Raw genomic sequence first — 16,896 nt, 5'->3', positions numbered from 1 at the left:
AAAAGTGCAATATCTGGGCTAGAGTGCATGGTACAGTCCCTAATGGCTTCCCTTGGCTAGGAGAGGGAGTTTCCCAACCCCTTGTGCTTCCCAGGTGAGGGGTTGCCCCACCCTGCTTCGGCTGGCCCTCCTTGGGCTGCACCCACTGTCTAACCAGTCCCAATGAGATAAGTCGGGTGCCTCAGTTGGAAATGCAGAAATCACCTGCCTTTTGTGTCAGTCTTGCTGTGAGCTGCATACCAGAGCTGTTCCTATTTGGCAATCTTGCCAGCAATCCTGGAATTTCTTTTCTTTAAGAATGTTAAATACTCTTTGGGAGGCTGAGGCAGGTCAGGTGGACGCCGGTAGTCCCAGCTGCTTGGGAGGCTGAGGCAGGAGAATGGCGTGAACCTGGGAGGCAGAGCTTGCAGTGAGCCGAGATCCTGCCACTGGACTCCAGCCTGGGCGACAGAGTGAGACTCTGTCTCTGAAAAAAAAAAAGAAGAATGTTAAATACCGGCTCTCAATCTCTTATCACTTGTAGGGTTTCTGCTAAGAGGTCTGCTGTAAGTCTGTTGGGCTTTCCTTCCCCCTGACCTTTTCCTTTAGCTACCTTCAACATTTTTTTCTTTCATTTTGACCTTGGAAAATCTGATAACCGTGTGTCTTGGGGATGATCTTCTTGTGAAGTATCTTACTGGGGTTCTCTGCATTTCCTGAATGTTGGTGTTGGAGAAGTATGGAATGCTTCATTAATTGTGTGTCATCCTTGCACAGGGGCCATGCTAATCTTCTCTGTCTTGTTCCAGTTTTAGTATATGTGGTGCCAAAGTGAGCACTTGAAAGTTAGTTCTGTCAAAGCTTTACAACTTAAAAGCTCCAAGGAAGGTTTTCTAAAGGCTTCTAAATAATTGTTGATAAAACAATTAAAACATTGATACCAAATCCAGTAGAAATAAAACATATAGCGAACAGTGAGGATAGATCTCACATCTGAATAGCATTGCATTCCCCCATCCCTATAAAAATTGCAATTAAATTAAAATGTCATTTAAAGAATAATAGGCAACAATCAACTAGGGTGCTTTCCTGGAATGCAAATACTGGGAAATCATACAAGAACCATGTTAATCTAGCAAGACAAAAAGGTACTGTTTTTTTGTCTTCTATAAATGCTGAAAATGTAAGAAAATTCACATCTGTTCTTACTAAAAAATAAAAACTACTACAATATTAAGGGATAGATAGATGTATAGGTAAATTTATCTCTTTGAACACAAAGCAAGCAATTATTCAATAATTAATAAGAAAACAGAAAGCATTATCACAATTTAGCAACAAGAAATAGAATGTCCATTTTTGCCATTATTACTAAATAATTTTGAAAATATGAACTAGTGCATTTTGGAAAAATGCACTAGAGGAATGCACAAGAGGAAAAATTAAAGCATAAAGCTTGGATAGAAAAATATAAATTGTCCTTTGCAGATAATATGACTCTACATTTAGAAGACTCCACTTAATTAACTAACAAAAACTAATAAATGTAGATAATAAAGACTTTAGTAAGTGGGCGAATAGTCTAATTTACAGAATTAAAAGAAAAATTTAGTGTCATAAAATGTTTAATATTGCAGTTTTATAATGTATTTTAGTATTTGGTAGGAAAAACATAATCATTACTCTGTTTTTTGCATATTTTTATAATTCTTAAATACTCTTTTACAGTAACTATAAGATTATTTTGTGATATGAGATTTTGCCCAAGATATTATTAAATTTCTATAATAGATTGGCTTTAAGAAAATTGACTTTCTTATATGATTGAGCCTCTTATTATTTCATAATAGTCTTTTAATTTGTTTGAGTTTTACTCTATGTTCTCTAGAGATTTGTTTCCTTTACATAAATCTTGTTAATTTCTGAAGTATATTTATTAGCATTCATTAGAGTTTATTTTAAAGTACTAACACAAATTCAGAAAATTTCTGATGCTTGCTAAATTAATTTTAAAAGATTACCTTTCTAGAATGATACTGTTAGATTTTTAAGTAAATGTCTTCAAATAGCAATAATTAAATACACAGATGTGTTTGTGTGTGTGTGTGGGCTCACAATTGAGTTGGTTAATACTTCCACAATAATTTGTAGCAATTGTGGTGATGGTGGACATTTTTGTTTTATTTCTTTACTTTACTGGGAATGCATCTAGCATTTATCATTAAGCACAAAAGATGTCTAGTATTAAATACATGTTTATGTGTTTGTATATTCATGGGTTCATTAAGAAAGCAATAACTGGAAATGGTGCATGTATCGAAAGAGTTAATGGAGTTGCTATGCAGATGTTGAGGTCAAGAATATTCCAGAAGAGAAAGCACCACCATAAAGGCCCTACTGTCTGAAATATTGAAGAAGCAGCAACAATGTCAAGGTGATGGGAGCAGATAAAGATGAGAAACATGGTAGAAATTAGGTCATAGGTAAAGAAGGCCCAAATTTATAGAGCCATGAACATTGTGATGACTTTGACTTTGATTGTGATCACAAAGAGGAACCACTGCAGAATTTTTAGCAAAATAGTGGTATAATCAGTGTTGTATTTTTAAAAGAATTCGGCCGGGTGCAGTGGCTCAAGCCTGTAATCCCAGCACTTTGGGAGGCCGAGATGGGCGGATCACGAGGTCAGGAGCTCGAGACCATCCTGGCTAACACGGTGAAACCCCATCTCTACTAAAAAATACAAAAAGCTAGCCGGGTGAGGTGGCGGGCGCCTGTAGTCCCAGCTACCGGGGAGGCTGAGGCAGGAGAATGGTGTAAACCCAGGAGGCGGAGCTTGCAGTGAGCTGAGATCCAGCCACTGCACTCCAGCCTGGGCGACAGAGCAAGACTCTGTCTCAAAAAAAAAAAAAAAAAAAAAAAAAAGAATCATCCCAGTAATAACATCTCTAACTCTACATTGTCTAAACCTTTAAATGATGTTGTTTCTCATTTTCCTTGAAGCCCAAATTCTGTCTTTTATATCAGAATATAAAGTGGATGATAGGAAATTAGGCAAAAATGACATTTAAACAATGTTTACTTGTCTTTTGTTGTTGTTCCCTTAATGAGGATGATTAAAGATTATGCCTTTTTTTTCTGATTATTTACATAAAACTTCAGTGGTCACAGGGTCTTTGACTAGGATTGAATTGAGTTCTTTTTGTCCTTTCCCCTTATTTACCATTCCAATGTGTAAGAATTCAGATTTTAAATAGATTCTCTGAAGTCTAAAGCCTTTACGTGATGCATTAAAACTGAGCCATACGCTTTGAGTTATGAGGTGCAATAATTAATTTTCTCATTTCTTCACATTTCCATGTTGTTAAATGTTAATCAATTCCTGCTGTTTTGGAGGTCAAAAATTTAAATGTTAGAAATAATACCCATAAGGAAATACATTTATTGATATTTAAGTTATTGAAAACAAAAGGATAAAGTGAGAAACATTTAATATAGAACTAAATTAATTTGGTGTCCCCAAATAAGTATACATTTTATGACTGCCATCACTATAAATAACAGTAAAATAGCATATATGTAGTTTTATCCTGTGCTTATCAGGTTTTCATAGAGCTATAGAATTTATTTCTTTCCAATTGCTCAGTTTATAATAATTCCACAGGATACTAAGCCACATAGTTAGCATATTGTTCCTTCCATGTATTCACTTACTTTATTATTCCTTTATTCAACAACTGTTTATTGAGCACTAGCTGTGTGCCAGATGCTGTATTTGTCGATGCTTTAGATGCAGTATGAAGCAAAACAAAGATCTCTGTCCTAGTGGAGTATTTATTTTAGTATAGGAAGAGAGACAAAAAGCAAGCATAATAGATTGTGTGAAAGTTTGCAAACTAATGAGGGCTGTGAAAAAAATACAGAAAAATAAATGAGAGCCAAGTAAGGGAGACTGAGGCAATAGGGAGAGGAAGTCCAAATAGTTGTTTCAATTTCAGATGAGGATGTCAGGATAGGCCTTATTGAAAAGGTGAAATATGAAAAGATTTGAAAGATGTGAGGAAGTAATTGTGCAGATATTCTGAGAGTGTTTCTCAATAGGAAAGGAACCCAGGTAGGGTGGACAGGACTAGGAAGAACTGAAAATTAGTAGGAGAAAATATAAGAACATAGCAAGAAGTCAGATCTCATAGGGTATTGCCAATCATTTTAAGGACTTTTTAAACTTCAAGATAAATGGAAGTCATGTCAAACCTTGGAGGAATGATTTCATATGCATGAAGCTTTATGAGAATCATTCTGACTACTCTGTTGAGAATAGGTTGAGGAGGCTAAGGCTAGAAGCAACGAGTTCAGCCAAATTTTTCTATTTGAAATGGATTTCAAATAGAAATAAATGTAAAACACTTTGGTATTTTCTTTTGGCTCTGAGAAACTGGAACTTTGGTGATGCAATCAATGTGATGTATAGAACTGTAGGAGGAGCAGGTATGAGGGAGAGATGAGAAGTTGAACTTGAGATGAAGTATTGAGACACTGAACTTGAATTGTCTTTTGAACAGCAAGATGGAGAGGTGTAGTGAGCACTTGGATATAATAAGCATTTAAAATTCTGCAGAAAAGCCTAGCCTGGATATAAAGCTTTGAGATTCATTGCATACTCAGTTTGCAAAGCTGTGAAATTGACTGGGCTTTCCATGAAATGAGTGTGAACAGAACAGAGGGTAAGGCCTGTGGTCCTAGGCACCTCAACATAAAGAGATCAGTAAAGAGAGGAACTGCAATAGAGGCTGAAAAGGAGCAATGGTGTTGGTAGGATGAATTCCATACAGGACTGGATTCATGGGCACAAATCCTGTGAAGGGCCTTAAGCTCAAAAGGGCCCAGTCTTAGTGCATTTGGGCTATTGTAACAAAATATCACAAGTTGAGTGGCTTATACACCACACACATTTATTTCTCACAGTTCTGGAGGCTGGGAAGTCCAAGTTCAAGGTGCCAGCAGATTCAGTGTCTGGTGGGAGCCTGCTTTCTGGGTCACAGATAGTGCTTTCTTGCTATGTCTTCACATGGTGAAAGGTGCTAGCTAACTCTCTAAGGTCTTTTTAAGAATGCTAATCCCAATCACGAGGGCTCTACCATCATGACCTAATTATCTCCCCGAAAGTCCCACCTCCTAATACTATCTATCACCTGACAGGGTAGGATTTTAATATATGAGTTTGGCAGGGGACACAAACATTCAGACCATAGCAAACCCCATAATTGGTTTAATGCTCTACTGTTACTGTCTTGAAATTCCTAATTATTTTTGAACAAATTATGTAGTTGTCCTGATTCCATGCCACTCAGGTAATACATCTAGAGCAAACGAGATAACTATCAACTAGATAATGGGCTTTGGTTAAGATGAAAGCTAAATATTTTTTCATGTAATTTTACATATGTACAGAGAAACAAAGATATCTTCAAGCTATAAATCTATTTCTTTCTTCCACTTAATATGTACATATTTCTTAGATATTTTTGATTTCTAATTACTTCATAATACTTGATTCTTTGTCATCATCTCTACTAAGATTTTAAAAATTTGGATTCAACAATTGTTTATTTTTATGATTATATTTTCTTTATTTTCCCTAATCTTATAACCTCGGACCCTGGCACAATTTCTAGTACTTAGCAAGTGCTCGATTATTATTTGCTATCAGCTTTTCCAAATGTTGCCATAAGTAGCTAATTGATCAGTGGATTTTTCTCATTTTAAAATCTACAATTTCTGCAGCTTTTAATAAGTTTTCACCTTCTTCTGTTTTACATTTATTTTACTTTAGATTATTTTGAACCATATCATGCATGTTTTCTTCTTCCCAATTTTTTTTTTTTTTTTTGGTGTATTTTTAGCCTTCTTTCTCTTTGTTCTAAATAAACAATAGGTATAAATAACTTAGATTAATAATTAGTCCTCAGCCTTCTTTTCTTATTATCTGCTGTTCCTTTTGTCTACCTCTGTAACTATTACCTTTCCAACGTAAGTAGCTATGCCTCTCTCTCCAGATTCAAACTCAATGCTATTCTGGCCACTGGCCATCTCAGTCTCTTTGTTGTTCTGATATCTTGTCCCACCTGTCTGCTACTTCTAAGTGCCTTATTTCTGTTGACTACTATGCTGTCAGTAACCTACCTGTAGAACGTTCTTGGATTCTTACCCGCCATTAATGGACTACTCCTATAGTTTCTGTTTTTAAGTGACATTCCTTCCTTTCTATATCCACAGCCTCCAGCATGATTCTGTTTCTCAGTCTCTCTCTCTCTCTAGAGGGCCAAATACTTCCCAGTCAGATCCCTTCCACACAAATCAGAATCGCATATCCAAAGCACAATTTCCTTTATATTACCTCATCTTAAAATGAAGAAAATCTCCAGTCTCTCCTGATTGTCTCTGCTTCCCAGACCGTGTCAGACTATTCTAGCATATTATAACCAATCGTGAAGTATATCTTTGATGATAAGTTAGCAATTATAATTAAAGTCTAAAAGTTGTGAATGATTTTCTTTTTTAAAAATTAATTAAGTGTGCACATTATATCACACTTATTCCCTTGCCTTCTGAAGTGCTTTTCTTGAGTAGAAACGAAAGAAAGAAAAGACAGGTGGTAACAAAAACACAAATAAAATTCAAAAATTGCACATAACCCACCAGTCGTGTATCTATTACACAGCTCCTGGTGTCCAACTATCAGTGACATAATACGAATTAGTTATGATGTTCAGGATTTATTAAAATCAGTAGCAATATTCATCTTACTTCCTTGCATTTTTTATTTTACTTTATTTTGTTTGTTTTGTTTTGATCAAAACACATGGATTGCTTTGTGCATACGGTAGTTGTTCATCTAGTCCTCTCTAGCACACACACAGAGCTGCTCACTCCCACACACACAGAGTTGAGAATTCTTGAAATACAGAGATCAGTGCAAGCATAACCCTGGTATGCAAGGACAAATGAACTTGGCTCACATCTATCATCAGCTTATTTGTCATCACTCTGTAAAAGAAGTGGTTTTTCTCTTTATTCTGATCTCCTTTCTTCTGACCACTTTTTTTCTACCATCTTCACAAGTCAGATATTTATATTTCAAGACTCATTTCAAATGACACCTCCTCCCTGAGCTTCATAAAATCTGCCTTTCCTTTAAACCCCGACACTTCTTTTACCCTACTGAAGACATAGTACATTGCCTGTCTTACAGTCATCTGTATATTTGTATTAACTTCCTGCATGACTCCAAATGTTTCTTCTGTATTCATCCTGAGCCCAGAAGAGTATCTTGAAAAGAAGTAAAATCACTTAAACATTAGAGATATTTAAAACCCTTATTAAATGCCTCATTCTTTCTCTCATGCAAGAAAAACAAAGAAAAAATAAAACACCTGTAAGTAGTCTTAAGGTGAGATTCCTCACTAGCATGCTTGACATTATATTTTCCAAAAGCATAAATTTATTTTTACATGAAGGTTAACATTAGGGTTTCTACATTAATGCATTATTACTATAATCATGATGATTTCTCATGGAAATTGTTAAAACAAAACAAAAGCTTTGTGTTTCTCAGAATTACAAGTTCTTTTCAAAATGAAATAGGCATGTTTCCTAGCCATTGAGCATGTGCATCTAAATATCTAGGCAAAATAGACTTGAGCCATGTTATAATGTTCAATCTATAAAACTACATTTTAAATGAAGCTAACATAAAAAAATTCTGTGAATGTTTTAATAATACTACCTTAAAAATGTTCCAGGAACTGATATTTGAAATTCTAGAATAGTAAATCATACAAAATAATAATTTACTCTTGGATAATAAGTCAAATTTTATGTTAGTTATAAATATATGTCCTCAAACTCTCCTGCTGATGGGTTTTTGACAAAATGAGGCCAACATTCAAATAAGCATAGACAAAAGAAGACATTTAGAAAAGAATGTGTTATAATAACAGTAGGAATACAGTTTGGGAAATTTTATTGAGAATTACTTAAGCAAAGGCGGCAGAAAACACAAGTGTAATATAGATATTGAAGAAGAGTATGCTAACATTTATTACCTTTACCTTTTTATTTCTTTAAACTGAATATATATTTACCAATTTACAGAGGAAAATGAAGTAAATCATGCAATAATCTACAGACAATTACATAATATTTATGATAGAACTATTTTAATATTTCATAGTTTAGACTTGCAGTGACATGACAATTCAAGTACATTATTCTTTTGTTACAAGTATAATATTTACGTATATTTAACTCCTCAAATTCTTGCCTGAATGTCATGAAAAATGCAAGAATATATGTCATGATAGCACTGTAATTTCAGAATGATTTTATATTGTCTGAATATGTGCATATTTGGGCTAGATAGTGAAATCTGCAGCAAATATTATGATATTTGATGTATCTATTTTAAAAACTTCAATAAGCGTTTATTTTTATAGTTATGGAGTTAGAAAATAAACATTTATATTTGTGTGTTATTTTAGAATAACCTGAAATGCTACTTCTGTTTCCCCTAACATTTATCAGAAAGAAAATAGTTATTTTTTAAAACTATTGTATACATTCTACTGAGGTTCACTCCCTAGCAGTCTCTTTTTCTTAAGGAATACATTTTGAATGAGAAGACATCCTAAGGCAGACATTCTAAGTCAAAAATATTGTACATATTAAACTAAGGCAGAGACATTGAAGATTATAGAAGAAATATGTGGCAAGTCAAACACTGAATTTCTTACTTCCTGTGAAGGACCTGAATGGAATTTCAACTGTTTGAAATAGTTTCAGGTTGGGAGAATTGCCGGATTTCAAATTTTGGATTTTTCCCAATGTCATATGGTTTTTACACTTAGAAAAATTATATCTCATTTAAAATAACAAATTTGCAATTCAGTAGAGCAATGGTTTTGTCATTAGGAAGGAAAGAATTCAACGTGTGTGATGAAAGTAATTTGAAAATGAATTACTATGGAATTGTTCTTTATATAAAGAAATAACTAAATCTCTGTGTGTACTTTAACACACACACTATGTAATGATCATGATAATTTAGATAAATGGAACTAGAGCAAAGGTTAAATATACAGAAAAGAATAAAGAAACTAAACCAGCAATTTGTGACCAGTGGTACACCCAGGTGGGTGAGGGAGTAGAAGCAATCTGCTGCAGTAGGAAGACTATTTAGAATTGCTAGGACATGGTGATAATAAAGAGATAATTTATTTTTAGTGAGTGTTATTATCCTTTTACATTCCCTCCTTATTGCTTGTGCTCAGGGTGGATAGCTACCCTTGATGTTCTACAACTTGTTACTTCTACATGCGACATGATGGAATGGAACAAATGTCAATTATCCTTTTAAAATGAATATTATAGGTCATCTTTCACATAGAGGATTTATAATAATAAAGATCATAATAGTTTGCTGCTCTAAATACTTCATCATGCATTATCTCATCTGATTTTCATAACTGCTTGCTGAAGTAGGTATTATCATTTAAATGAGATGTATGGAAGTTAAGTAACTTATTCAAAAGTTCACAGATAGTAGGTGTTGAACCTCAGACAACTCAAAATCTGTGTTCTTCATGGCCACGCTCACGTCTCATTAGACATCTAGTACAGAAAAAGACTTGACAAAGAAACCACTACTGTACATAGATAAAATGATCTTAATCGGCAATGAGGTACTGATTCACCTATGCTTTCTAATTTAACATAATTTGTATAACTATTCATTTGGAAAGCTGCCATTGAATGTTTGCTTATTATGTGCCAGGCACAAGGAACTTTCTTTCCAAGATCTCACGTATTCTGCACAACCACATGAGATGAATATTATTGTACCTTTTTAAGATGAGGAAGTCATGTCCATAGAGGTCACACATTTATGTGAAGGGGGAAAATAAATTTAAGTTGAAGTTCTCCTGACTCCATATGTCATGTCCTTAATTAATAAATTGAAGGCTACAAAATAAAAGAATAAGGAAAAAGAGACCCAAACTTATCATTCCTCATTTGATATATACCCAATTTTAGATTCATGACATAGAGTGTTTATCATTGACTCTTACGTTACCTAAATTATTACACTTAGGTCATGAAAATATTGTGTTTAGGAAAACTGCATTGACTCACAGGTGTTAAGCAATAAGAAGAAACAAAAATTACAAACAAAATGTAAACTTTTTATAAAAATCCTAATTTCACAGGCAGTGGTATAGTGTAAGTCTTACTACATGTATCAGTCACAGTTTTGCAGAGAAACAACCAAGAGAGTTGCTATAAGTAATTGGCACATACATTATGGAGGCTGAGAAATCCCAAGCTCTACAATCTGAGAGCCAATGGTATAAGTTCCAGTTCAAGTCTGAAGTCTGGAGAAGACCTTTCTCTCAACTCTAAGACTGTCAGGCGGAGAGAGTGAGTTCTCTCTTGCACAGCCTTTTGCTCTATTTAGATCTTCAGCAGATTGAATGAGGTCTACGTACTTTGTGGAGGGCAAACTTCTCTACTCAGCCTACTGATTCAAATGTTAAACTCATCCAGAAACATCCTCACAGATACACCTAGTATAATATTTAATTAAATATCAGGGAGCCATGTGGTCCAGGCAAGTTGACACATAAAAATAAACATCATGCTACGTAAGAGAAATTTGTTCAGATAGTGGTATTGTTTATAATTAGATGTAATGATTAAATAGGAAATTTTAGAATGTGAGATTTTTCTAAGTTGAATACAAAATTCTCCTGCACACACACAAAAATAAGATTTTATAATGTATAAAATTATTGTGGAAAGAGTATCATTTTAATCTATCAGTCTTCATATCATTTACTGAATTTTTTCCATGGAGATTTTCTCTATTATATCATTGTAGAAATAAAAGAAAAACATGAATCCACTTTACAGGTCTTTACTTTGGTCACTGTGTTTCCAATAGTTACTTGTTATCACTTAAAGAAATATTTAGTGGTGCAAAATGTCACAATTTACAAATAAATTGGAATTCAAAAATAATATATATATGTATATATAATTTTTTTTTTTTTTTTTTTTGAGATGAAGTCTTGCTCTTGTCACTCACACTGGATTGCAGTGGTGTGGTCTCAGTTCACTGCAACCTCTGCCTCCCGGGTTCAAGCAATTCTGCTGCCTCAGCCTCCCGAGTAGCTGGGATTACAGGTACACGCCTCCATGTCTGGCTAATTTTTGTATTTTTAGTAGAGACGGGGTTTCACCATGTTGGCCAGGTTGGCCTTGAACTCCTGACCTGAGGCAATCCACCTGTCTCGGCCTCCCAAAGTGCTGGGATTACAGGCATGAGCCACCACGCCCAGCATATAATTTATATATTTTTAAAGGGCCATTTATTCATTCTTTTTGTGAACATTTTGATACTATGAATGCAGAAAATTTGGACATGATCTAAACTTTATATTTTAAATTCTAAATTCTCAAGTAAAGCTCTTCTTTAAATAATGCTGCAAAGAAAAGAAGATATAAAGGTTTTGATAGGAATTAATGCTATGGACAAGGATATGAGGCCTAGAGAAATGGCATGATCCACATCTTACAGTATTTTTTTCAGTCTTTCTGTGATGGTGAGATTAACTGTTAACTACTTTATTTTCAGTTACAAAATATTAGGTTGGTACAAAATTATTATTATTATTATTATTATTGCCATTAGAAGTAATGGCAGAAACTGCAATTACTTTTGCACTAACCTAATAAAACTTCCTTTTAACTATATCTCCCAGAGAAGTGTCACAAAATCAATGTACACTAAAGAGAAAAAGGTATTTCAAAATTGTACTAATCAATTATAAAGCTTCACAGATTTATATTGACATAGCTCCTTCATGGTGTGAGGGTTACTGAGGGCTTAGAGCTTGGGAACTATTTGTTGAACAGTAGGGTAGTACAGCTAAGTGTTTAATAATATGAATATATTGGTCCAATCCTGGTCTTATCTTTTTGCATGTGATCTTGTGCAAGTCATTTAATCTTTCTGTATCCCATTTTCTCTATCTTAAAGTGGGAGAATAATGCTATCTATCTCATGGAATTATTGAATAATAATGCTATCTATCTCATGGAGTTTAAATGAGTTAATATGTATGAGCATGCCTAAGAATGTGCTCGATGCTACACAGTACCGTGTGAGGGTACACACAAAGTGTCTACCTGTGCTGGGAATTTTTATGAATTATTAAATTTTATGAATTATTCATTTAAGAATTCAAAAAATATTAACTTTACAGAAACAAGATTGTAGAATTCACAAAAAGTAGTCTCTCCATAAACCAAAGGCTCAGAGAGCTGTGTAGTTTGTTCAAGTTCATACAGTCAGGAAATCTAAACTGAAACTCAAAACTGTTTTGCTTATCTCCAAAATGTATTCGTTTCTCACTAAAGTAGTGGTTTTTACATTTTCTCCATGTAATACAGAATAAATAAGAATAAAGAGAGACCTTATAATCTGATTGTGAATGAGATATACAGTTGTCCCCAGATCTTTGTCTGCCAGCATCCTCCCAGTAATCTCCACGAGCCTCTTTGCATTCTTCCTTTCTCTGAGCTAATCCACTGAAAATTTTTCATGGAAAATGCTTTGAAAATACAAACTCAGAACCCGTCCTTTCCCAACACCAATAGATTTTTCCATCACCAAAATATTCTCGGGTATAAATGAGTAATGATTACTCTAAATATTAATAGAATGTTAAAACTTATGCAGGGAAGTCAAAGGAAAAATATAGAATCCAATGATGCCTTCTTTGTCTTCAAGGAGCTCTTTTTGTATCACTGTCATTAATCTGGGCTAAGATTTTTTTTATCATTATAACCTTACATCTTCTCTAGTTTACATGATAGAAGAAATTAATTTATACATGTCAGTACTTTACATATTAATATTAACAAATTGTTTGACAAGTCTCCCAACTATTCAACTGAGTGAGAAACTCATAAGACAGCAAAATGTCCCCATAACTCTGTTGAGAAGTTGTGCCATACTACCCAAGGCAGTGATGTGTTGGTTAACACTTTTGACTCCTAAAGAGAAACGCAAAGCTTCACTTTTCATTTTGCCACTAACTTTTATAAAAACTTCACTTTGGCCCAATCTCTAATCTACCTGTGGCTTCGGCTTGGCTTTATGTGTGACCTTGCTATCTTTTTAAATTTAAATAAGACCCAAAGTCTTCCAATTCTAGGAATAAAGGAGTTACATCAGAACTGAAAAGGTGGAGAGGAATAAAAAAGTGATTGATGTGAAACAGAAAGGAATTTGACAAGAAAAGATACAAATCTTTCCCTTTCCTATGTTACAAATGTGAACAAATCGAAGATTAAAAATCTGTACAATTTGCCTAAAGTCCCAATTCATCCTCAGATATTTTAACACAACCAATTTAAACACTTTCTATTATCTCCTAGGATCAAAAGAATCAATCAACATCTTCCACAGTCTTAAGGGTCCTCAATCATGCTTGCCCAAGGCAATGAAAATCAAATCAAATGCTGCTTCTATGGGTAGGGGGTTATAACTCAATATAACAGAAAATACTGCAGTAGTTAAAAAAAACCTTGCATAAAATGAAAAGTAATTCATGCTCATTGAAAATGATATCCTTTCAGAGATTATGTGGAGATTTTCTCAATCTGTTCTTTTTCCCTCAAAATGAGTTTTTAAAATGTCAACCTGTTATTCTTTCAGAGGCAGAAGATTAATTTTGTAATCAATCCAACCTCCATGTTCTCTTCATTTTGATAACTTTAAATTATGACTTTCAGTTTAGATATTTTTTGGAAAATCGGTCTTCATTTTGAAAATAATAACTATAATACATAAATACCCAAATGCGTAGATACTTACTTGCGTATTTACCAACATGAGTATGTGTGTTTAGATGTGTGTATATATGTCTGTCTGGGTGATACATATCAAACTTGTATTTGTTACAATAATAGAATTGGCCAAAATGTAGAAAAGACAAGACTCAGGACAGTCTTTCAATTATATATTTCAATGTGGCTAGTTTAGTTGCAGTGAACAGAAACATCTCTAAAATGGTTTGTCTGTGGTGTTTCAATATATATATAGATCTGAACTTACTATCCGTGTTATTATTGTGTTTGCGTTTATCTGCTCAATATAAAATATATATATGAGAAACAACTCAATAAGAAGGCTAAAATTTTAAATCTATCATTTTTTTAAAAACCTACCTATTTTGTGAAATGTAAGGAATGATGTATTTTTAATTTCTTTAGTGAGGAAAAATCTCCCCTCCCCCATCATCAATTCTGTATTCAGTAATTAGATTTCTATGATTTTGACAGTTATGTGCACTCAAATCTTATTCCTATTAGAATCCTACTTATTGATTCAGGAAGCAAAGCAAGTGAAAATTAACTTTTGATCCCTTACTAAATGACTATAATAATTATATACATTCTGATAGTAATAATTATATTTCTAGCTGTATGGCATGGAATGGGGGCCAGGTACTCCTCCAGGCTGCTTCCATACTTTGGGAAAAACATCTGCAGTTACATAAGTTCATATTATATGCACATATTTATTTATGTTCCACTAAAAACAAACTGGGAGGGTGCCAGCACGGATCCTACATCAACTTTTTGTTTTACGAGTTCTATTGTCAGCCCCTAAGCATTACAATCTGTGTACAATTAAGAAAAGATCGAAATTATATTTATTGACACTATTTGTACCCCACCTTTATAACCGTCTCTAGAAATGATGAAACTGCTAACTTTAAGAAACTTATTTTATTGGCTCACATTTATTTAATATTGTCATATGTGGTTTATTTTGATAGGATTTGTTAATTATTTTCCACAAAGTGATGTATTTTCTAAAATATTTGTAAAATTACTTGAGGATGGGGGGAGGGTAGAAGAAAATAAAACAAATGCTTTTGATAAGGACAATAATGGATATGAGTATACAGAATTAGGTTATAATGTCTAATCTAGATTCTAATGTGACCACTGGGATATAAAAATTGCTTACATTAAAGTAGAAATAAAAATTGCTTGAATATGATTTATAAAACATCATCAAAGTTGTTATATTTATTATGCTTTAAGATTTAGATGTATAACATTGCATGTTTATACCACGAGAAATCCATGCTTTTTCTTTGTGAATTTCACTTCTAGGGTTTTGCTTTGATTTGCAATATTTAAAAGTTCAAATTAAATTGAACTTAATCTGGAATGACATGGAAGCAAAACTTTTAAATTTCACTTTGTGTAGTTCTAGAATAATAATAAAAGGCCTTAGGCATTTTAAAAGTTAGGTTAGTTTTAAATAATAGTTGAGCCAAGCTTCAAACTATGAAGATTTAAATAGTTTCTTAAGTTTTGTATTTCGTTATTGTATCTAACGTACTAGTACACCAATTATTTCATAAGGCATTTATATAATATTAATATGAAACTTTATTTAATGTGGTTAAGTTTTAGGTATATTATTTTTTAAGTATTTTCTGATTATTTCAGAATATTAAATCCCTTATAAAATATCCAAGGTGAATCTGATTTTTCTTTAAATTCCTATGGCAACATTTCCCTAAGAGTATTACCAAAAGAGAGAGTTTAAAGTCAAAGTGAATCAGCACTGGGTACTTGATTTGGCAAAACTAAAGCTATATACATTTGCTATCTATAAAATGTGATCACTGAAGTTACTATATTTGTAATAAAATCTGTTCACTAGAATAGACTTGTAAATCTAGCACCAAAATTCAAGTAATATAGTACATTACAGACCTATTGAATAGGTCTACTTCAACTATTGTTTGGTTAACAAATTATACAAATTCAGCATGTAAAACTATGTGACGTAATTAATTCATATACCAAAAGCACATAGAGAAATAAGTAGTTAGCTGAACCAGACTCACAAAGCTACACATTGTATTTCATGTAATTTAGATATATAAACCTATTTAATCCTCATATTATCTTTAAAAAGATAATTCTCCCTAACAAATGTTTATTAATCATCTGCTAAGGACTAAGCACATATGTAAACAGACAGAGAAACTGAGGCTTAAAGATATCAAATAACTTACCCAAGGTGAAACAATTAGGAGTCAGTGGAGCTGGGATTCGTACTGGGAATGTCTGATTCCTAGTTCTACTCTCTTTCCTTATGCCATGCTATGATATTTAAAATGATATTGGAGGAAGATTGATCTACTCCCACCTTCTCTCCTTTGATAGCAGATGGATACTACATATTACCTCTATAACCTTCAGTGCATTTCTGCACCTCTCAGATCCTCTCACCTCTTCATGAGAAAAATCATGTTATTACTTACATTATAGCGTAGTAAAGGAATTGCAATCATTAACATAACAAGTTTTCATTCTTTTTCACTCCTGCCAGAATCTAGGCCGTTACCCCATTGCAAGTTTGTAAGTTAGTTTTGTATGGTGTCATGTATGATGGCAGAACACAGAAACTTGTAGGGTAACAGAGGACTTTTCACATAACAGCAAGCGATATGCATTTCATGTATGCATTGGTTTTCTTTGCCCACAAGTTCCACTGGAATAAAGCACAGTGGCCTAAGTGGATCCTGCACACACAACAGGTTTGCAACACAGCCAAATAACAGACAGCTATGGGGATACACCTTTATAGTAAGCTCATTCCTTGTCCTGGAGGGTGACATCACCTTACCCTCAATAGCTTGCTGCAAATACAACCTTAAAAAATGGCTCATGTACAGAAAAGTCCAGGTCTTGATTTCTTGGCTACTTCACTAGTAATGTGCAAGAATGGTCAAGGCCATGACAAATGACATCTCTCAACAATTC

General features: G+C 33.6%; 1 non-coding gene across 1 annotated transcript; it reads right to left on the bottom strand.

The window, feature by feature from the left end:
• Window positions 1–712: 712 nt before the first annotated feature.
• LOC111547246 lies at window positions 713–818 on the bottom strand. Its single transcript, XR_002733067.1, has one exon. It is a non-coding gene; the product is annotated as a U6 spliceosomal RNA (small nuclear RNA).
• Between the last annotated feature and the right edge of the window lie 16,078 nt (window positions 819–16,896).

Source organism: Piliocolobus tephrosceles, chromosome 4, assembly GCF_002776525.5.
Source record: "Piliocolobus tephrosceles isolate RC106 chromosome 4, ASM277652v3, whole genome shotgun sequence".
Taxonomy (NCBI): Eukaryota; Metazoa; Chordata; class Mammalia; order Primates; family Cercopithecidae; genus Piliocolobus; species Piliocolobus tephrosceles.
This window is presented reverse-complemented; position numbering and strand designations above follow the sequence as displayed.